Consider the following 23,900-nt stretch of genomic DNA (forward strand, 5'->3'; position numbering starts at 1 on the left):
AAATGAATTGTCTCAATTTGCCTGGAAGGTGCACCCAATTTAAACCCTGAAAGTTCAAGCAAAATTTTGTATCCTCACTAATCTTCCTTTAGAAACCCAGAATTTAACACTCTTCCTTGAGAGGATACTGGAATAAAGATTCTAAATCAGTCTGGGGTGGGGGAGGAGTGACAGTTTGGGGAGAGGAGGTGGTTTGGGGTAAAAGAAAAAGAGTTAAATTCCACGGCGGGGGGAGGGGGATTAATTCGGTAAGTATAAATTGAGCAGTTACAATGAATTCTAACTTTGTGGTTGTGGGATATACAAGGAACAAAACCATAAAATAGGTGTCAGAGGCCAGTGCAAATTAAACAGCCATGTTCCTCCAAACAAGGACATTCATTCTTCCATTCAGCAAATACTTATTGAGCACCTGCTACGTACCAGCATGTTCTGAGAAACAGAAAGAACAGTCATGTGGCCAGAGCAGAGTAACATTAGAAAGATGGGTTTCAAATTCTAGAAGACTCTGAAACTAAATTGTGCGATTGGGTAGCTTCAATCAGTGTAAGACAAAGAGTTATCCCAGCAGAAGGAGCTGTCTCCCTTCCTAAATAATTTAGTGTTCTGGTTCAATAACAGTAGCAATATAGAATGCTGATAACAACTTTACCAAGTACTTACTGAGAGTCCAGACAATGAATTAGGCTTTTTACATTCAATTTATCATTTAAAGTTTGCAACAATAATTTGAGAATGATATAATTATTATCTCCATTATACAGGCAAGGATGCCAAAGATTAGACCTTTTAAGTGACCCAAAGTTCCATAGCTGGTCAGTGTACACTGGTTTGTGCAAATGACCATAATTCTCTACCCCTCCCTGCAGCCACACCCTTTGCAATGTGATCTTGCAGCTTGCCCGGTTAAGAGGTGGGGTCTATTTGTCAACTCCTTGAGTCTGGCTAGGCCGTGACTTATTTTAGCCAATGAAATAAGGCAGAAGTGCCAGTGTGCCAGTGCCCAGCCTTCGCCTCAGGAGGCTTGCACGTTTCGGCTCTGTCTCTTGGACCCTGAGACGCCCAGGTGAACAAGCCCAGGCCTGCCTGCAGGAGGCTAAGAGACCAGGTAGAGGAGAACCTCTCAGGTGAGGTCAACCTAAATCAGCCAACCTCAGCTGACAAGTCAACTGACTGCAGAAGAGTGCGAGAGCCCAGCCGAGCCCACTCAGATCGGAAATCCCCCTGCCAGGCTGTAGACCTGGGAGCAATAATAAATGTTCCTTGTTGGATAAGCCACTACATTTTGGGGTGATTTGTTATGAGACTGAAAGCCAAGATCGTCTGGCTCCAGAGGCTAGGCATTTAATCGCTACGCTCTGTGTATTCTGGAACAGAATTTTCAACCTTAGAATTACGGGATTTTCTATTTCAGGTGGACTGACACTGGGTTTTCTGTGATTTTGCTTTTCTTTCCCCAATCCTCCCAAACAAGTCCATCTTGTTTATGCAAATTGATTTTTCTATTTTCAGGTTGTTTTCACCCTCTGAATCTGCTTTTCCAGCTGCTCTGGGTCAGGAGTAAAAACAGAGCTGCGCAACAAGCCTTTTGGCAGTTACAAAGCTAAGAGCCATCTGTTTGGCTATAGGCTATTCACCATGGACCTGGCAAGTAACGCTTTTCTGACCAGTGCTTGATAATGTGATAGCTCATCATTACCCAATAAATATGCTAATCATCACCCCTGAAGTGGGACTAAAACAGTAATTTGGTTGCAAAACATCTAGTTCATGTCCAGAATATACAGAATAAATGTGATTCAAGTTTAGCTTTATAAAACTTACTTATCCCATTTCATTTGTACCCAAACTGATCTCTCTCTATGGTCATGCATAGTAGATTACTGGTATTATCTTTTATCACTTTACCCCTTTCCCATCTAGCTTTGCCTGAATGAATTTTCCTCTTTGAGAGCTGTATTAGTCAGGGTTCTCTAAGGAAACAGAACCAAAGGCGATATCTGTAAATATGGGATTTATAACAATGTCTCATGCAACTATGGAGATGCATAAGTCCAGATTCTGTAGGACAGTCTGTGAGCTGACGTTCCAATGAGGATCTTCAATGAATTTCCCAGGAGAGGCTGGCTGGCTGAAGAAGAAAGTTCTCTCTCTTCTCCCTTAAAAGTCTTCAACTGATTGGATTAAATCCAGCTGATTGCATTCTCTCATTGTGGAAGACACACCCTTCGTGGATGTGATCAGTCACAGGTGCAGTCAATTGACTGATGATTTAATAAACCAGCCACAAGTATCCTTGCAGTAATGGTTAGGCCAGTGCTTGGTTGACCAGACACCTGGGTACTATCACCTGCCAAGTTGTCACATGGACCTAACCATCATAATAGCTCTAATAGATTAGCCTAGAAATCCAATGGAGAATAGTGAGAAAGAAGTGTAGATCAAGGAACCATTTATTCATTCCCCCAAAACGTGACCATCCACATCTTCCAGTAAGTGCATTCTATTTGCAACAGGCCTTAAAAGTAGATTCTGGAATCTATTAAACCACCTCAATTGGATAAAGTGTTTAAAACATTTACTTCCATATTCATCTTTCATTTTTTTTATATATTATAAGATGCTCTTTTTTTTAGTTCTCTGAAGGATTTAAGTATCTGAAGTATAAATTTAGTGAGTGAAACTTTTATAGAGCCTCAGAGATCCAGGCATTCTTTAGTGTTTTCAGGACTACTGTTTACTTGGGTTTATCATATTGCAGGCATTTGACAAATCTAGGTGAAGCTTGCATAGGAGTAACCTCCAGAACAGCCTCTTGACTCTGTTTGAAATCTCTTAGCCACTGAAACCTTATTTTGTTGGCTTTCTTTTCCCACTTTTGGTCAACAAGTCACCCCCAACCCCCAAAGCCAGGGCCAAGCTCACTCTTTATTTTCCAAAGAACCATGAGCATCCTTGCAATGCACATGGGTGAAAACCCTCTACTAAAACACACAACACTATAGTTGGGTCGAAAGGCTGCTGGTAAGGGAAAGGACTCCTAAAGCAAAATTTTGGCATAAAGCTAAAGCACAAAACCTGGCAATGGCCTGCCAGGAAATACAAGGAATAAGAAAGAAGAGTTGGCAATGTTCTAATCAGTCAAAACAATAGTAAAGCCTAAAAGCATTACACAGAAGGATTGTTTTCGAAGCCTTCTGTGGGGTCCCTACAGCCATCCCCCAGATCCCTTGGGCCCCTGGGGTGGAAGGGGTTCTGTAAACACTTTGCATACATTTAAGCCACCCCTCCCAATTTCTGTCTGGTTTTAGTCACCTCTTCCTCCACCCTAGACGTCTCATCAACTTCTCTTATCATCTCTTTATGTACAGCCTCCTTATATTCTTGGAGGAACTCTGGCAGCCCTTTGTGGGTTTTTCTTTTTGCTTTTGTGAAACATCATCCTCAGCTGAGCGCTTTCCTGCAGCCCTTTGTTTTGCTCTCTGGCTTTCCCTCATTCTGGCTTTCCCTCTCTCTCTGGCTTTCCCTCTCTCTGGTTTTTCCTTATCCTTTATCCTGTACTTTTGTCTTTTCCTCATTTTCTAACTTTTTCTTGTCTTCCAGAGTGCAAGCTACTTCTGGTTTCCCTCATACTGGACCTGTTTTTCATTTTCATTCTTACCTTTGTTTTCATTTTTATTTTAGAGTTTTTTCCATGTTGAGATTTTCCTTCCTTTTCCTGACCTGCAAGGATTCTGGGCAAGTTCCTCCTCTTTTTCTAGTCTCACAGAGTGCTGGGAACAGCAGACACACACTTCTGCGGGGTCTGCGCAGGCCGGGGCCCCCTTGGCTCGCCCACCGCCTGGGCAGCCCAGGGGGCCGGTTCTGCACCTGCGACGCCAGCAAACAGCGCCTGGACCCGACCCGGGAGAGCCGGCAGGTGAGCTCCAGCTCTGGGGCCCATGGCGGCTGCCAGCAGGTCATGTGAGCACCGTGTACCATCCAGAGTTCAACCCCCCAACGAGCACCCCCCACCCCTGGAAGGAACGGGGAGGGACCATATTCATTATTTCCTTGTATCTTTTTAATAAAGATAAAAGAAGTCTAAACAGAGTTTAATTATTGGTTCCTGATCCCACTGCATTTCTTTTCCCTTTTATTTAAAGGCTATTGTGATGAATATTTTAACAGAGAATGAGAACCCTTGGCCTGAGCATCATCTCCACCTCCTCTACGCAAACAGTGCCCCTTGGAGTTGGGCAGTGCACAACCGGTTCAGCCGCACATGGCAGCAGAGGGGAGATGACCACAGACTTAAGAGAGATAGGCATTTGAAAGCCATCAAAAATGGTCTATTTACTGCAGACATACACGCAAATCAACCAGCTAATAATCACTGATCTCCCGTGGCAGGGCATGCTAAGGAGTGGATACACCTCATCTCATTTACTCCTCAAAACAATCCCATGAATCAGGTGTTAGTATTATCTCCTCATTGCAGAGAAAAGTGAAGCTCACAGAAACTAAGGAACTTCCCAAGGTCATCTAGCCGGCAAAAGGCTGAGCTAAGATTCAATACTGGGGTCAGACCAAAGCCGTTTTCTGCTGGGATGCAAAGTCTGCAGAGATGGGAGAAAGAGGCAGGTATGTGCAGAAAGAAGCAGAGTTGAGAGATGGCAGAGTTTTCAAAACATTTAACTAATTACAGAGGCCAAGCCTTGGATTCTTTAAAACAGTGATTCTCAAACTGTAGTAAAGAGACAGCTATTCCCTCCAACTGCATTCTTCACAGACAAATACTTTGTGTAAAATACAATAAAAATAAAATATGAGTAAAACAATGAAAAAAAAAACCACAGAAAATTCAAGGCCTTAATATTTTTATTAGATTGAACACATTTGTTATAACAAATTGCTAAAATAAACTTCCTGAATGCTTTCAGTCTCTGCCCTTCTCTTGTTTGTGCTTCAGGAGAAATTAGTTTGGGGCCCGACGTGAATTCGAGGACCACACTTTGAGAAGTGAGGCTCTAAGACACAGACCAGCGCATGGGAGTTTATGTTACTCACTCCCAAAAGAGCCACCCTGCCTTATTTCAGGGTTCCACTCTCAAAATCGACCCTGAATTTCTTAAGGAATCAAATTCCTGTCATTAGAACTTCTGTAGCAGGACACTGTGTAGTGGTTACTGGACACTCATTTTTAAGTGACAGGCCATTGCATAGAGATATCTGAGCACGTCCTCTGAGCATAATGACAGAGCTGAAACTTTTTTAAAACAGCTTTATGGAATGAAAATCTTCAAAGCAACCAAAACATAAATGAAAAATATAATGGCTAAAAAAATCTGCATTTAATAAATTTTAGCTAATTAATTAACACTCCTTCCTTCATAGACTTGCAAAACTTCCTAGGGCTGGTAAACACTTTGAGAGACTGATCTCCCATCATTATTTGTGCAACTACTTCCTCTCCCACATCCACCCAAAGCTTTCCAGCAGGAATAACCTCAAATAAACAAAGGTAATCTTTTTTTATTTTTTTAAGGTTTTTAAAGACAGGGATTTGGGGTTTCTTTGTTTCTTCCTTTCTCTCTCTCTCCCCAGCCCCCACGCCCCTCTCTCTCTTTTAGAGTTGAGTGTGAGGAGAATATTTCCCTCACCAGTCAAAGACTAGTTTAGAAAGATGAAAAGGTGGGCTTTGGCAGTCATGAAAAGCAAAGACCCCAATGGTTAGCCCCAATGGACCCCAGCAACGCTGAACAGAGAAACGCCTAAGGAGAAGGGCAACCAATGGGATATTTCCTCCGGAATCCAAATTCCTTGAAGAGCTTATAAAACCACTGTGAATGGAGTCTAAACTGAGTGAAGGACCACTCAAATGAAACAACAGCCTGCTCTGTTCCTCTACACACAAAATCTTCCAAACTCATCTTGAGAAGGGCTTCTGCCCACTGTTTCATTTCAATGGACGTGAAGGAAAGTGTCAGCCATGGGAACCGGGCTCAGTCAGGCCAAGAGAAGTTCTCTGAAGACAGTGTTCGGAGGCTGCAGCAGCCCCACAGTGGGTGACAGACGAGCCTCAGAGTCTCCAAGCCCCTCTTCGCCTCCCTTCTCCTCCCATCTCCCCTGCCTCTTTTAACTTTTTTATTTTTTAAAAATTACTAATCTACAGAAAAGTTGCAAAGATAGTGCTCCATATACTGAAATGAACACCATGTACTGCTCACCTAGGTTCCCTAATTTTGTGACGTTTGCTTTCTCCGTGTGTACGTGTATGGGTATAACTGTATCATATGCATATGCACTATACACAGTACACTACTACTATTAGTGACCTGAACCATTTGCTCTATCATCCTAAATACAACAGCATGAATCTCCTGAGGATAAGGATATCATTTTACATAATACCAATTCAACTACTGAATTCAGGAAATTAATATCAATGTGATACTGTTATCTAATATACATTGCATATTCAAATTTCACTAATTGTCCCAATAATATAGCTTTTTTTTTTTTTTTTCCTGATACAGGATCCAATTCAAGGTTCTACACTACATTTAATTGTTTCTTTACTGTTCTGTAATATGGAACAGTCTTTCTGAACTTTTTGAAGGATACAGGACAGTTGTTTTATAGAATGTTCCTCAAGTTAGGACTGATTGTTTCCTCGTGACTTGATCCAGGTTACAGAGGAACATTATTTAAGTGATATTGTGTCTTTCTCAGTGCACCAGGAGGCACATATTATTAGCTTGTCCTTTTGGTGATATTTGTTTTTTCACATGGTTGAGGTAGTTTCTGGGAGAGTTCTCTGCTTTTAAGGGTTTCTTTTTCCCTTCATAAAAGTAATCTGTAGGGAGATACTTTGAAATTGTATAGCCTGTTCCTGAACAAATTTTCACCCAATGGTTTTAGCACAAATTCTTCTCATTAATTTTGTCTGTAGTGGTGACCAAATAGTTCATCTAAACAGATTTGGAACTTATGGACTTGCTCCACCCACACCCACCTGATCTGACAAGTCCCATCATTTCATTGCACACTTTGTGCCTTGCTATTCATTGCCTTAAAACTCCCTCCCTTATATTTTACAGTGTGAGGATCTGGAGCTCAGGCCCACATTCACACTTTGCACCACAGACCTCCTTTGAAGGCCACTGTCATTTTGCTACATCTCCTCTCTTCTATTTCACTCCACAGACATGACCAAAATGTTCCTGCCTGGACTCTTTTCATCTGAAACTACGTTCAAGCCAGAAAGGCTGGTCAAAGCAGGTGGGAAAACCTTCCTGAATTCAAAATTCAAACCAATGCTCAGCCAATCTGGGAAGCAAAATGCCCACTCAGTCTGCAAGCCACAGCAGGGAATCCTACTAACTTCAGAGCAAAATTAATTGCAAGAACCTGGCAGGTCTCCAAAGCTGCCCTGTTCCTCCCTTCATTATCACCAAATCTCTGTTGTCACTTCTTAATCAAGGTTCCATGTTTAATTCTATAGACTGCATTTTCCTTACATTTAGAGAGGATTGGTGCAAGCATCATTTTTATACAGCAATTATTTTGCATAAGGATCTAAGTTGGAGCTCACAGTTTGGCAAGATTTGGAATTTAGGCAGCAATAACCCCTCAGGGCTCCTTGGAAAACAAACTGGACTCCTGCCTGCTCACTCGCCGCTGGGTTGACACGTAGAAATCGTAGCTACCTTTCAAGGTCAGGAAGGAAAGCCCTGCAAACCCTGGCCCATAAAGAGACCAGTAAAGAACCGTTGGCCACAGAGGGAAAATAAATACCTTTAACATTTATTGGGAAGTTTTCAACTGGCTTGTTTTCCTGCTTGCTTTGGGGATATCTCAAGACAAGATGTAACTTGGTTTTGCTCCAGACCTTTTCTTCGTGCTTTGATTCCTTTGCCTTGAATATAAAACCAAATAATCCAGACCAAGTGTGAGAAATTGATAGGATAAGGGATAGTATGCCCTTTTATATCAAATGTCAAGAAATTATCTAATGGAGACAGGAAAGGAGAGTTTGGGGGAGTGTGTGCTAATGATATTAGGAAACACACCCACAGAAGCCAGGCAAACTGGGGGTTCAGGAAAGCACAAAGAAGGATTCTTTTTGATAAACAAGATCGATGAGTCAGGGCAATTTTAGATTTTCTTTTTTCATTGGAAAATTGCCATGACTATCTTATATATAGAAAGATTGTACAGTCTAAACCCCATCCTTCAAAGAAAACTACCAATGGCCCAAATCCATTTCCTTAAAAATTCTTTTAGGATAAACATTCTATAACCTCTTTTAGGAGGAATAAAATTAAATTAGTTCTGAATCCAAAAAGGAGACAGCAGGTCATCCTCTGTTTTTATAAAAGGACAGACTCAATTTAAGTGGTATTAACTGAGCACCTACTATAGGTTACATTGGCATAATGGCATTTGGCATTTGGAAGGATCCCGAAAAGTCCAAACCTTGTTAATCTATTTAGCTAGAGTCACTTCTGAAGCTTACAATTCTCCAGTGTCTTCTCTTTACTTAAAATCCAAGGCAAATAAGGCCCCCTGATCTGGCCTCTGTTTAGCTCTTCAACTTCCCCTTTTATCACCCACCCTCTCTCTGAAGATCATTTCTATCAGTTCCCCAAGCTTGCCAACATGTCTGTCCCAGGGCCTGTGCATTTGCTTTATCCGCCACCTGGAGAGCAAGATCTATGCATGGCTGATTCCTTCTTCAGGTCTCAGCCCATCCACCATGTCCTCAGAGAAGTCTCTCATGCCAGTTCACTCTCTATAGATGAATCTGTTCTCTTTATACCACTTCTCAGGATATGCAAGCCTTGGTCATTTGTTTCTTTCCTTGTTTATTTCTTTCCCCAGTTCTGTTCAGTACAGTACCCTAGGACCTAGTATAGCGCTCAATACCTCTATGTTGAAATAGTGAAGTCCTAATGAAGACTATAGAACACAGAGGTCATTTGGTACAAACAGCACTGGATTCTGTTCAATACTAGCACTTATGCCTTGAATTTTGAATATTTGGGGTCAAGTTTAGCATTCTCTAAAGAACCAAGAGCTCTTGAAACTAGGGCTTCTGGGTTATGTATCTCTCTTCCCCACCCCACCCCCCAGCTCCCATTGCTCAGGAAAGTTTACCAAACGTGTAAGAAGGGAGGGAGGTAGCGACAAGGAGAGGGAAGAAGAAAGCAAGGAAGGAAGGAAAGGACAAAGGGATAAAGCAAAGGAGGAAAGAAGAAAGGAAGGAAGGAAGGAAGGAAGAAAGGAAGGAAGGAAGGAAGGAAGGAAAGAAGGAAGGAAGGGAGAGAATTTGACACCAGATGGACAATGCTTTCTCTGTAGTGGAACACTGAAACAGGCAGACATGCACTTGCTGCTGGCACATGCAGCACTAAATATTCCACTCCTTAGAATTATTCAGAACAGAGAATGTCTGTCAAGTGTCTGGAAGAGTACAGAAGGTGGGCTTGGAGAATTCTCTCCCGGGCAGCTCCTAAACCATGGGAAGCCAAAGCTGAGCAAGTGAGAGACAAGCCTTCCCAAGAGCCCAGAGGAAAGATCTCCTAAATCAGGGAACCAGATGGTCTGCCTTAATAAAGGGTGTCTCTCAAAGACAACCTCTCTTTTTTTCCCTTTAATAGTCACCTTGGTGAAAGGTGAAATTCTACTTTTGAAAAAAACCTCTCTAAGGTCCCCTGTTCTCAGCCTCAACCTCTGTTCAAAAGCAGGAAGTTCACCCTCTGCTGTCTTCTTGGTGTTTATGAGAGGGAGCTGAACCTGCTCCCACACAGCCCGAGGGCGCCATTTTTTCCATAAGGGGAAAAATGCATCTCAGTGATGGTGTATAATCCCATTTCCATCCAACACTCAGATATAGGAGAAAGCACCTAAATTGCTGCACTCGCTCTCTAAACATCTGCTGTCTTCCTGTAATACTGCTCTCCTGCCAGGATCTTCCTGCAATAGGCCCTAGAACAGCTACCCATCACCCATTCTGTGAAGGCAGCATGGTGGAGTGAAAAGAGGAACCACTTTGAGTTTGGCCACAAAGCAGCTGTAAGATCTTGGACACAGGTTTCTCAGACTGGACCATGACTTTGTTTCTGGAAGGAGCAACAAAAACAACAAAAAAATGTAATTGCTTAAAATTACAACTAAAGGGAGCTACATCTAACTTCTAAGGGAGTTCCTGAATTCATTTTAGTGACAATCTTTGCTTGCTTTTTGTTTGGTTTGTTCTGATCTAACTTGGTGGCTCTCAAAGTACAGCATCAGCATAACCTGGGGAATTATTGGAAATAAAAATTCTTAGGCCCCATTGCAGACCTACAAATCAGACACTCTAGGGATGGGGCCCAGCAGTCTGCATTTTAACCTGCCCACTAGGTGATTCATATTTGAGGGCCACTGGTCTAAAAGACATCTTCTTTGGTCCTGGAGTGAACCCCTCCTATTTTGTGACCTTTCCTATTTGTGACAGCTCTTATTTCCCTCTCTGCTCCCCAGAGTTCCAGGGATGCTAACTCCACCCATCTCCAAGGTCAGAGCCAAATTTGACTTTGCTAAATTAATCCATGCAATAAATTACTCTGGCCATAGTAATTAGTACAAGAATGGGCATGTGACTGGAACAGATCCAAACAAAGGGAGTTTCGGAACTCTTTTTTTTTGGACAGAAACACTCCAGCGAGGAAGTGTCAGCGTGACTGACAACCGTTTGGGACCATAAAGGGAGTTGGCCTTAAATGAACTGAATACCCTAGAAGGAAGATGGGCGCAGAAGGAAACTGGGACTTTGATGAGCTTGCTAGCTACAGTATCAAGCCTTGCTTGACATCTATTCTACCACAGCTTTACCTCTTTTGTAACAAGAATAAATTACACTAATTTTTAAAGCCTGTTTGAACAGGTCTTCTATCACTTGCAACCAAGCACCCTAATTCTAATAGCCCCCTGTGATGTGAAAAGTGAGGATTCCTTGAGTCCTGGTCTAGAAGAAGATTGGGTAAAATACCAAGAGAGTAAAGCACTCCCCATGAGGATAATAGGGAACTTGGTGTTGTTCCTGGCTGACTTCGGAAGATGAAGATAAGGGAGAAGAGGTATGGGGACAAGGAATAAGAAGAAGGGGTATTTGAAAAAGAAGGTAAATTTATGCCAAAAGTTAGATACTTGTGGGGAAAATGGACATTAAAGAAATGGCCTTAGGTGGAGACAGGCTGATGTAATTACAGTAATGATGAAGCATCATTCTAAGCACTTGACATGTATTAACACAACTCAATCTGCACCCCTAAGGGTCACCCAAGGACAGATGGTGAGAGAGAGAGCTGAGATGCAAAGCCAGCCAACCTGGCTCCCGAGTCCTTGCTCTGGAGTCCATTAGAATATATTTGGGGGCTGGCTGCAATTATGCTTTGTGCCCACTGAACCTTCTTCAGATGTCTGCTCCACCACTCATCCTGGCTTAATTCTGCTTCAAGAAGAATGAGGAAAGAGAAGCATGGGGCAAAGCTGTGCAGAAAGAGGACAACAGCCTCCCATGCAAGTGTGATGGTTCTGAGCCAGGCAAAAGCAGAGAAGCTTGTGGCAACACAGGCCGACTCAGGAGTGAATGTGAAATAATAATCCCCTTTTCTATCCCTAAAGACGTTCTGCTTTGAAGGAGGTGAGAGAGAAAGAAAAAATGTATATATTTGTTTACATGCAGTTTCTACTAGCAGTAAAATTCTACAAGTCTATGACTCTAAATTCTCCCTTTGACATTCAAGGGCCTCTATGTTCGGAGACCAAGCTGCCAGAGAAAGACCAAATTTGGTTCATTGGTATGTTTTGCTTGTCCTGCATAATGCTAATGAAAAATTTTGAGTTTATTTGTTGTGTTTAAAAATTGGGAAAGAACATATGAAAATCTAGATTTCCAGCTTCTCTTGAAAACTCAGAAGGTGGAGCAACCCTGAATGCATATTCTTATGAGGATACAAGTGCCTAGAGCTGAGTCGAGGCTGCCCTACAGAGACGGCCTGCGGTCCCACAATTCCCACTGCTCCCACTGTCATCCTCCACCCAGCTTCACTCACTCCTGTCACCCGGTTGGCCCTGAAGGCACAAGAATTCTCATCATCTGATGTCCTCAGAGCTCTTGCTCAGTTTTGCCAAATACATTCTTTTGTCAGTCTGCTCTCCAAGCCAGCCTGACTCATCCTACAGTCATTCTCTCTGCTATATCTTTAGTCACAATCTATCCTGCAAGGCTATAATCCCATTTCTTCCTTACCTCTTTCCTTCCTACTTCTCTGAATTTACCTGATCCTTCAGGAATCTGCTTGTGGCTCATCTTGTTCAGAAAAACTTCAGATTACTTTGGTTGATGTGGATTTCTCTCTCTTCTGATCAGGTGAATTTATTTTTCAATTAAAAATTCTAGAGAGTGTGTGTGTGTGTGTGTGTGTATGTCACATGCCATGTTATCTTAGCATTTCTCCTTCTTGACAGTGCAGAGAGGGATGGAACTATGGCATAAGCTCCCTCATGCCCAATTCCCTACTCAGACAGAACAAAAGGACCCTGCCCTAAAGAAAGTTAGTATGTCATTGATGATATCAGAATAACAATAATTAATTAGAAATTATTGTGACAAACTATTGTATTTAGGATCACATCCATTCCATCTTCTTTCAGTAACATTTCTCTGATTTCTTTAAGAGAAATTACCATTGAGTTACCATTTGAATACAATCGGTTTGGACTATTGATAGATGTACCCTGACCCTCCCCTACTTCCAGCTAAGGGGAAGACCCATGAACTAAGTCTGGTCAATTGGACGTTACCCTGGAATTTGCCTCATGACGGACGAAAAGATTTAAATTTATTGGATTTCATTCACTGCAGAAGGGGCAGCAGAAGCAACCTACTTTCTGAAGCACTTTCTGAAACCAAGAACTTCTGGAGCTGTCTCAGTTCCTGCTCTTTTTGAGTCTGGTTCCTTCCAGCTTTTCAGCACCCAACAGGACTTCAAATAAAGTCCTTTCCTGGTTACGTTTCTCAGAATCGGTTTCTGAATAACCAAAGAACGCTCTCTTGTAAAATTATTCATAGTACCTTAATAAGATAGAAAATTAGTTCAGAAAAGAGCAAAGTCCTAAGAGGATCTAAAACTAAATATATACAATCAGTTCTCCCTAGTCTCAGTAGTAATGTCCTATACCACTGCCATGAACCCTGAGTTAGCAAATTCCAAACCATTGCTCGTTGGGGAAATACAGGCTTAGGTTCCTGTGTCACATTTTTGTCAACCGGATCAATGCATAGCTTTGTTTTAGGTGTGTTTCTATGTAAAGATGCCTTGCTTAATATATTTTGTTGACTCATTAACATTGAATTAATGACCAACAACAGCATAACTCATGCCCGAACAAAGCTTATCTAACACATAAATGTTCCCCATAAGGCACATCCGCCTTCTTGTGCTGGGGACTCTGGACAGCATTCGTCACTGTGCTTGGGACCAAATAACCAACAAAAATATGAAAAATGTGGCACTAAATGTACCATAGAAGTACACTTGTTTATAGCATGAGATCTGCAATAAGACAGAGTGTCACCTTGCCTGACCTCAGTTGAGAACAAGAGTGATGGGAAACTAAAATTTTTCATCACTCTGTGTGTGTCCATGAGTGACTATGAAAGAAATATGGGAATTGATTTGGCGTTGCAAACAAATTTTAATGAGGATATGGATTCACAAATGCAGAATACACAAATACGAGGATCTGCAAATAAATACAGATATTTTTAAGAGTAAATACATATGTAATATGATCCCATTAATATATCTGATTACATGTAATCAGCATGGTTCTAGATACAAAAATGCATATGAAAAGTTATACTTAAATATTAAAAAGTAGTTGCAGGTAGTCCATGAAATTGGAGGTGATTTTTATTTCCTTACTAATGATAATGTCTGTAGTTTTAATTTTAATATTCTCTTATATTTTACATATACTCACTTCATTAAAAAGTCGTATGTATTTTTTTAAAGAAATATCTGAAATGCCAATGGATATTGCGATATTATGCTACTTCATGTTTTATCTGTCAAACACTTAGTACTCTGGAAACAAGTGAACCTCATTTGAACCAAAAGTCTTTATTCCACCATCGGAAATCAACGTGAATAGCACAAATGGGTTTGAACAGCCCTATATTTTCTCCACTTTTACCTACAACCTATATAACTACATGACCTCAAAACATTTCAATTTTGAGGTCAGAAAGTTGCATTAATTAGTGAAGTATTTTTTTTCCTAATTACTGAGGTTTTACTGCTACCACCCTTAAAAACCTGGAATGTTTGCTATGTTCTAATCAGTTGAGTGAAATTGGAAAAAGCCATGATAACAAAAGCAAATAAAAAAGGAGCACATTGGGAAACAGACAGATAATTGACATGCCCCTTTATCTAAACTTTCATTAAAGACAAACAATCAAATGCTCAGATATAAAAGGCACAGCTTTTAATTAAAGTGCAGCTTCCCTTCCAGAACTGCTTTGTCTTGGGCAAACATATGTCAACATACATCCCAAAGCACCACTCCTACCCAGTGTGGCTAGTCTGCATTTTAGCACATTCTCAAATCACTCAAAATAATAAGTTAAATTATGAATGCAACAATAACAAGTTAAGTTGAGAACCACAGTATAATACTTTGTCACACACATACACAAAACATCTCTTTAGAGAATTATATGATATTTAAATAGAGTTTGAGACCATTTTTTTATTTCCAGACTCTCCCCTTCACAGACTTCCTTGATACAAATAATTTCCAACTGATTTAATTATTTGCTTTGGGGAACTGGAGAAGAAATACCCTACCCTTCTATTTTTAAAAATACACTTCATAAAGCTAAAGATCTACAAACTAGACTTGGCTTATAAATATGGGGAAATAAGTTTCCTGCATTTGCTCCAACCCACCCAGAAAGCAAATAGCTCCATGATATTGCACTCGTGCCCCCTCGGCTGGCTTCACTTCCAGCAAGTCCTCTTTGCTGGGCATTAATATTGTGCTGGCATGAAGTGGGCTCTGTCTGTGTTGGCCTTTATCACATCCTCATATTGTTGTCCCTCCCCAAACCGCGCAATGTTGCCCTTCAACTGCATAAGCAGATCCCATGGCAGGGCAAGCCTGCAAGCTGCTGGGAGGCAGTCCACACAGGGTACCACTTAAGAGGACGTGGGGTCAGGCAGACCAGGTTCAAAATCCACCTGTGCTCCTTATTACATGGGTGACCTCGGTGGAATTGAATTGCTTATGTTCCCTGCCTTTATTCCCTCTTCAGTAGGAAAAGAATAATGATGATGTCTTCACGGAGTATTATGAGGCCCAATCAAAGGGAGTGAATGCATCTGCGACATGCTTAGCAATGTGCCCAGCACCCAGGGGACACTCAGCTCACGGCACTCTCAGTATTTCCTGTTGGCATATTTCGTCCAGATCTCAGGCCTAGAGAGTCTCGATGGGCACCTGCAGGAGGTGATTTGAGGGATACCAAAGGTTCACAACTCAACAATTCTCTAATTTAGCTCAGTACCGCAGATCCTCATCAGTCAAGTTACCTAACATTTTTCCAACAGAAGACTCCTGAATGATGCAAAAAAAAAAAAAAAAAATGTTAACTAGGAAGAATAACACATTGAGCCATTTTCACTCATTAACAGCAATTTGTTTATCAAATTAGCTATCCCAGACAACTAGCAGATTCCTGTTTCAATTCGGCAAACACACGGAGCACTCACTGCTGCAAGGGACTGGGCTAAGGCTAAAGAGGAGGCAGAGTTGAGTAAAAGCTGATTCCTGCTTTCGAGGGGCTCACAAATCAGTGGCAAGGACAGGTGTGTATGTACACACGAAAGTATGCGAGACGCCGTTGGATGTGAAATTGTGGTGCATAAATGCTCTTGTGGGAAGGAGGTATTAATTCCTTTCTACACAAGAAGAAAACACTGAAGATTTGAGCTGTTGCACTCATTGGCTCATTCACTCATCCATCCATCCACCCATTCAACAAATGTTCATTAAATGCCAATTAGGTGCAAAGTGTTACATTGGGTGCAAAGTTGAAAACGGTGAACAAAGCAGATATGAGCCTTGCCCACACAGAGGTCCTGGTCCAATGTGGAGCCAGACATTAACCAAACACACACATGGAGATGTAATTACAAGTGGGGCAGGGCTAGAAAGGAATGCAAGAGTGTTTTACGAGAAAGATTAAAAGCAGAAAGCACGACTGAGGTTAGGATTTATGGAAGTTTCTCATGGAAGAAGGAGCATTTAAGTGGAGACCAGGTGGAGGGAAGAAGTTGTCCAGGTGATAACAGGGAAAAAGCACTCCAGGGAGAAGAAAATGGGATGTGGAAAGCCCTGTGGCCACACACACACACACACACACAGACACACACACACACACACACACACACACGCACAACTGCTTGGCATTGTTCAAGGAACTGGAAAGATGATGATCAGATTTCTGTCCTTAGATGTTACTTTCTGAGTCTCATTTTTCTCATTGTAAATTATTACATGTCAATAATATGGGCAGTAAATTGGGACCAATGTATGTCATAGACATTAAAATGCACATTTTGTTCATATTTTAACATCTCTGAAATAGGGACATGCCTTACAGTTAATGATTTTTAAAAGTTTATTGTGCCATGGTCTAACTGGCAGCATCTTTTTTCCTCAGCAGTGTAGTAGGCAGAATTCCAAGAATGACCCCCAAATGAGTCTCATCCCTGCATATCAACTTCCCTTTGAATACAGGTGGAACATGTAAATATGAGGAGACCGCTTCCATGACTATGTTCCATTGTATGTCAAAAGGATGATTTCCAGGTGGGTCTAATCTAATCACATTAGAGCCCTTTAAAAGCAGAGAGTCTGGTGGACAGAAGGAGAAAGAGGGAGTCCAAGCCGATCTGAGATTTGAGGCAGAGATTAGATTTGAAGAGATTAGAAACCCTGGCTGTGCATGGCGTAAGGAAATAGGGGTTTGCTGTTTCTGTAGGAAGACTGCCAGGTCCCGTGTCACAGGTCAGCAATCTATTCAGGACCCAGGTTCCTTCTAATTCTTTGCCCTGCCACCCATTAGCTTCAGTCCTCTTGCTTCTAATGTCACTGTCCTACCACCTCATATCCTTGACTCAGAGGAAGGGCCAAGGACAAGGGAAAAACTCTCATGAGTTTTTCTTTTCCTCTGGGAAGAGAGACCCTTCTCAGGGACTTCTGTTGACATCTCATTGTTCAGAATTTTGCCACATGTCCACCCCTGGCTGGAAGGGAGTCTGGAAAAATTCTTTCCTTCCTCCCTCCCTCCCTTTCTTCCTTTCTTTTGCTGGACACATAGCTACCCTTAGCAAACTCACTTGGTTAATAAGACAGGGAGGATGGAAACTGACTAGACATCTAGCAGTATCTGTCATAAACCCCTACTATACACTAGCTAATGAGGGAGCAGGGATCAGATCATTTTCATCCCTTAACTCTTTTCTCTTTTGGTTTATCTTTGACGTATGTCTTGAAGACGGCTGATTTAAACATTTGTTCTAGAAACACTGTGACTAAAATTCCTGGATTTGAATAGTTAAGAGCTTTCAGAATTTTTTATCATGCTTACTTTACTGGGAACTTGGGTTTTTTTCCCTTCCTAATGACAAAAATAATGATTTATCCTCTTTCCACTGTTCTCTTTTTATCTCTACCCAAACAGAGCTCTCAGAAATAAGCAAACACAAATAGCTCTTCAAATCTTCTAGCGCTTCGCTTGAAAGCTCTCAGGCAGCACTTCCAAGAAATAAAGAAATACTGCTGCCCTCCTCCAGATCAGGGAGTCACCCAGTGCAGTGGAGTCCTTTGGAATCTGTTCAGGTTCCATAAGTTATTCAAATGACAATAATTTATTTCTTAAGCATTCTTAGTACCCAGAAAATGCATTCCATCTGTCCCTAAAAGTTACATTCGGCCCACACATTTTTTTTGCTTCTTAGAAGGACAGGATTAGCCAAAAATAAATAAGTAAAAGTAGTAAACTTTTCAAAGAACAACACTTTTATTTAATTTTGTAAATCAAGGAATATAGCTGAACATTTCCAAATAGAAGTTGAATTTCTTTTCCTCTAATTTATTTTTGGCATCTGCTTAAATATTGGTAAAAACAATGGTGCTGGAATTTTGTTTGTTTGTGCTTGCTTGGTGCAGGGGGATGAGTGTCAGCTCTGGAATCAGGCAGACTTGACGAGAGGGCTGGATTTGCAAGCACAGTCATGTTACTTAACTTCCAAGTCATGAAATCCCAGATTTATCTTAAAAGGGGGGCAACATATACCACATAGAACCCCTGGAGATTAATGAGATAACCCAGCACTGGGTACAGTTCCTTGCCTGGAGAAGGGACCAAATAAAGTTACTTGGCTTCCCTTCCCCTTATATATGATATATAAATATAACACATACACATATGCACACTGTGATGATTTAAAGCTGTTTGTGCCCCAGAAAAGATCATGTTCTTAAAGCTAATCGATTCCTGAGGGTGTAGATCTATTGATCAGGTTATTTCAGTTGAGGTGCGTCCCAGGTGGGACTTACTAGAGTCCTGTCCAAGAGGTGAAATTCAGAAGCACACAGAGAGAAGCTGAGAGAGAACAGCCAGAGAAGATGAGAAAGAAGGACACACAGGAAACAGAGAGACACCACAGAAACAGAGAGGAAGCCACTGAAGCCAGAAGCTGGAAGCAACAAAACCTGGGAGAGAAGGAAGAGACCAGCAAGCATCACCATGTGACTTGTGGATCACCAGTAGCCTGTCTTTGGGGAGAAAGCATTGTCTGTTGATGCCTTGATCTGGACATTTTTCACGGCCTCAGAACTGTAAATTTGGAAGTTAATAAATCCCTGTTGTAAAAGCCAACCCTTCCCTGGTATATTGGATTTTGTTGGCTTTAGCAAACTAAAACACACACATACACATATGCATTATATACTATATAGAGATATATATTTCATGAAATAGGTAAATAATAAATAATATATACTTCTAAATAAAATAGCATCATGAGCACAAATCTGTAGTCTCCCCATGCTGCAATACATAGAAATGACAAAATTTTCTATTAGAAAATAGAAACTTTAAGGAATGTCTACTAATTGTATAGATGGAATCGGGTTGGAAAGGTAGAAAGTGGTGACTTGATTCACAAAACTCTGTGGGAATTGCAGTTGTTGTATTGTAAAGTGGTGGGGGCAGCCACCATAGGAAAGGATGTTACAACCAGGTAGGGTTGCCAGGTAGTATGATATGTTCCATGCAATATCTGGAATGCAAATCTAACTGGGATACCGTATTTTTATTTGCTAAATCTGACCACCCTAAACCAACATAATAAATGAGCAGAATGGTGGAGTACCACAGGCACCCCCAGCCAAGTGCTCACAAAGAGGTACTGCCCTGTGAAAAGGTACTTCAAATCATCCAAGAGGATCATTTAGTGCCCTAAAAGAAGTAAGGGAGGATTTTAGAGAGCCTTTAATTCATGTTTTCAAAAGATCCTACATGGCACTCAAAGAGCAATGGGCACAAAGAAGTTCAAAATGTGTGAGCCGGGGTTGAGTTGCCATGTAGGTAAATAAATGTGCAAAATTTATAATTTGTTTGTTTCCCTCGCATATATGCAAATATAAGAAACTGGAAATGAGTCAGTTTTCGTGGTTATAAGTCATAGAAATTGACGGACTGAATTAAGTAGGAAAAGAGTCTATTGAAAGGAAATCCTTAAGAAGGCAGCTGTGTGTGTCTACAGGCCCAGAAACGGGCAGAACAAGGGGACAAGGTGGAAGTGAGGACCAGTCAAAGTGGCGCCACATCCTCAGCCAGCCTTGGAGCAGCAGTTGCCGACGGCTGTGTCGGGGCACAGGACTCCCCGCAAAGCCACCCCAGGGGACCCGGGCAGGTCCCGTGGTAGCTGCTGGCATTGGTGCTGGTGCCACACCTGTCTGCCACTATCGAGAATTCCCCGCAGCCCCTGCCCTTTGGCTCACGGCTCTCGATTCCAGGTCGGGAGGCCGCGTCCACTCGGGCCGGCCAGGACCGCGGCCCTCTGCAGTCCAGCTCTCCGGGCAATTTGGCTCAGGAAAGCCAACATTTGGCCACTGAAGTTTTCAAAATTGCCAAAGGGGTTCAAATATTGGGCAGTCAAATTAAAAAAAAAAAAGTAAATATTCATTGGGCAGTCAAATAAAAAAAAAAAAGTAAATATTCATCCAGGAATCTCCTCAGAATTAAAAAACTTTTGTGCATCAAAGGACTTGGTGAAGAAGGTGACAAGGCAGCCTATTCAATGGGAGAAAATATTTGAAAATCACATATCTGATAAGGACTTAATATCCAGAATATATAAAGAAATCCCACAACTCAACAATAAAAAAGGTAAACAACCCAATTTAAAAATGGGCAAAAGACTTGAATAGACATTTCTCTAAAGAGGAAATGCAAATGGCTAAAAAGCCCATGAAAAGGTGTTCAATATCACCAGCCGTTAGGGAAATGCAAGTCAAAACCACAATGAGGTATCATTTCATCCCACTATGAAACAAATAGGGAACCACAATTGCTGGAGAGGATGAGAAGAAATAGGAACACATTCACTATTGGCGGCAATGTAAAATGGTGCAGCCGCTGCGGAAGACAGCTTGTCGGTTCTTCAGGAAGCTAAGTATAGAACTGCCAAATGATCCAGCAATCCTGTTACTAGATATATACTCAGAAGGAATGACAGCAGAGACTCAGATATTTGCACACTCATGTTCATAGTGGCGTTATTCTCAATTGCCAAAAACAGAGACAACCCAAGTGTCCATCAACTGAGAAGTGGATAAACAAAATGTGATATATACATACAATGGAATATTACTCAGCTATAAAAAGGAACGAAGTCCTGTTACATGCAACATGGATGAAACTTGAAGGCACTATGTTGAGTGAAATAAGCCAGACACAAAAAGACAAATACTGCATGATCCCACTGTTATGAACTAATTAAAATAAGCAAACTCCTAGAGTTAAAACCTATAATACAGGTTACCAGGAGACAGATTGGGGTTAGAGAATGGGGAGTTGATGCTTAACTTTTATAGAATTTCTATTTAGGCTGATGGTAAAGGTTTGGAAATGTATGGTGGTAATGGTAGCACATTATTGTGAGTGCAATTAACAGCACTGAACTATATAGGTGACTGTGGTTATATGGGGAAACTTTAGGATGTATATATTTCTAGGATAAAAATTAAATGATAAAACATAGAACTGTACAACACAGTGAACCCTATTGTAGATGATGGGCTATACTCAATAGTACAAATGTAAGAAGGTTATTTCCTGAATATATTATAAGAAATATATGATACTAATACAAAGTGGTAACAATACAGTGTCATATGGGAGAAAAACACCTAACGTAAATAATGGACTATAGAACTATCAATAATCTTTCATCAATTGTAACAAAGGTAACTATTGTTTTAAAAATAGTACGATTATAAAAAAATGTGCTATCATAAATTGTAATAAAAATTCCACACCAATGCAAGGTGTTAGTGGTGTGGTGGTATATGAGAATCCTGTATTTTATGCATGATTGTTTTATAAACTCACAACTTCTCTAATAAAAACAAAAATTTTAAAAAGACAATTAATAATAGGACAACTTAAAATGATGAAGAAAACTAGCCAGCCATAGATTATGTGGTAGACCCTTTTTTCCTTAAATTTATTACCCAGTATTTTAGACATTCTAAATGAATAAAAAGTATAACTACCCATGTACATCCACCAAGCTTAAACAGAGCATTAACCATAAGGGGAAATTTTAGGTTGTATATATGTTACTAGCATAAAATTTTAAAAACAACATAGGACTGTACAACACAAACAGTGAACCCTATTGTAAATGATGTACTATGGTTATTAGAAAAATTTTAAGAAATTTTCTTTCATGAGTTGTAACAAATGTATCACACTAATGCAAGGTGTTAATAATAGGGTGGTATATGGGAACTCTGTATTTTATGCATGGTTTTCTTGTAAATTTACAACCTCTCTAATTTAAAACAAAAGTTCATTAAAAAAAAAAAGTAACACATGTAGTGGAGGGAGGAGGGTCATAGCACAGTACGTCAGGATGTTGGACTCCCTTCTGTCTTCGTGACCTTCAATGATCCTTCAATCCATCTCTGCCTCAGTTCCCCCCTCCCCTCCACACACACACACACACACACACACACACACACACACACACACATGAGTGGGAAGTGTACTAGCAATAAAGGGCTCATGGCATTTATCACTATCATTTTAACCTAAGTACTTTTAATGAAACCCTACAAGAGACTTTTAAAAACTCATCTTTCTGCTGATTTTATTGCCAAATAAAGTATGACAAACAAACTTTTGTCCCAAGTGCCACCCAGTTCCTGAACCTCTCCTCCATGCTAATGTAACTGAACTCCCCTGAGGTAGTCATTGGGAATAAGGGGGGAGCAGGGATGGGCAGGTGCTCAGGGTCAGAACAAAAATTCCCGCAGGAATAAAAATACATTAAAACATTAGCAGCCTGTTTCTATGTGGTCATCCACTGGTGAAACATATTGTTCTTTAAATTGTTCTGCATGTTCTAAAATGTCTACAATAAACATTTATTATAATTACAGCTGTTAAAAAAGGTTATTTCAAGAAGACTTCAAATGTCTCTCCCAAACTCACGATAATTATTTCTACCCATTTAAAGTTTTATATGCTTTTGGTGGTAATGAAACACTGTTTATGGTTTTGTTTTTCATCAGGATATTCAAATATTTTTCCTGCTCATAAATTCATTCAAATATGTCAAAGAAAATTCCCTCAAGATGAGGCTGTGCAGCATAGAACTCAATGTATTAGAAAATACTGCTGGTTTCTTTTAGACAAGCTTTCTGAGAGGAAATGAATGATGCTGCTTCCTTACAGTAATGGCACTTGGTACAGTAAGGGACAGGGCTAGCGGGCAGAGCAACCATCCATAACTGTCTTCCAAACACATGTACCTTCAGAACAGGGAGGGCCATCAGGATAAAATGTGGGGCGCAGACCATGTAAATCAAGCCAGGTGAGCAAAAACCCAGGAGACACTTGTATTTGTTTTGCTGGTAGTATGTTCACATTAGTCCCAGGCCTCATTATGTTCTTGCTTACACAGCCACAGATATTTTATTTAACATGGATGGCAATATCTTCTTATGTCTTTAAAAGAGGAGGTGGCAGCAGCTAAAATACAAACAGGCCCAGTTTGCATTTCGTTGAGAAGGAGAACCATTTACAGGCAAAACAAAAATCAGGTCCTTTTGTAAGAACCACACTCAGATCTGGACTGAGAAAACTGAGTGCATAATCAGAGGCAGCTCTGAAGGTAGGGAGGCCCCACGTGAGGGTCACAGGTAAGGCAAGTTGCATTTATCTTGAGTTATCGCCTTGGTCTTTCTGTAGAACCTCATTGCAGTGCTCTGCCCTTGTCATGTTCTTTTTCATCTGTAGACACTTGGAAGCGGCCCTAATATTAGTATATTCATTATTTGTTACTAGCCAGGGATAATTCCATTTTTCAGCTCATTTGTCATTGCTTAATAAGCACCTCATCATTCGTATTTCTGTTTAGTTGCCATTTCCTGAGAGTTGGCACAAATAAGCAATGCTGCGTGGCCAGCATGGGATGGTCCCTGCCAGATTCTGATGCTTAACCTCTCCTGTCCTACACTGGCTGGTTATCACACCCTCTCTGACACTACGTCATTATGTA

At 40.9% G+C, this 23,900-nt stretch overlaps 1 pseudogene; it reads right to left on the bottom strand.

The window, feature by feature from the left end:
• Positions 1–3,168: 3,168 nt before the first annotated feature.
• LOC119515317 lies at positions 3,169–4,524 on the bottom strand (annotated as a pseudogene).
• Between the last annotated feature and the right edge of the window lie 19,376 nt (positions 4,525–23,900).

Source organism: Choloepus didactylus, chromosome 19, assembly GCF_015220235.1.
Source record: "Choloepus didactylus isolate mChoDid1 chromosome 19, mChoDid1.pri, whole genome shotgun sequence".
In the NCBI taxonomy this organism is placed as follows: domain Eukaryota; kingdom Metazoa; phylum Chordata; class Mammalia; order Pilosa; family Megalonychidae; genus Choloepus; species Choloepus didactylus.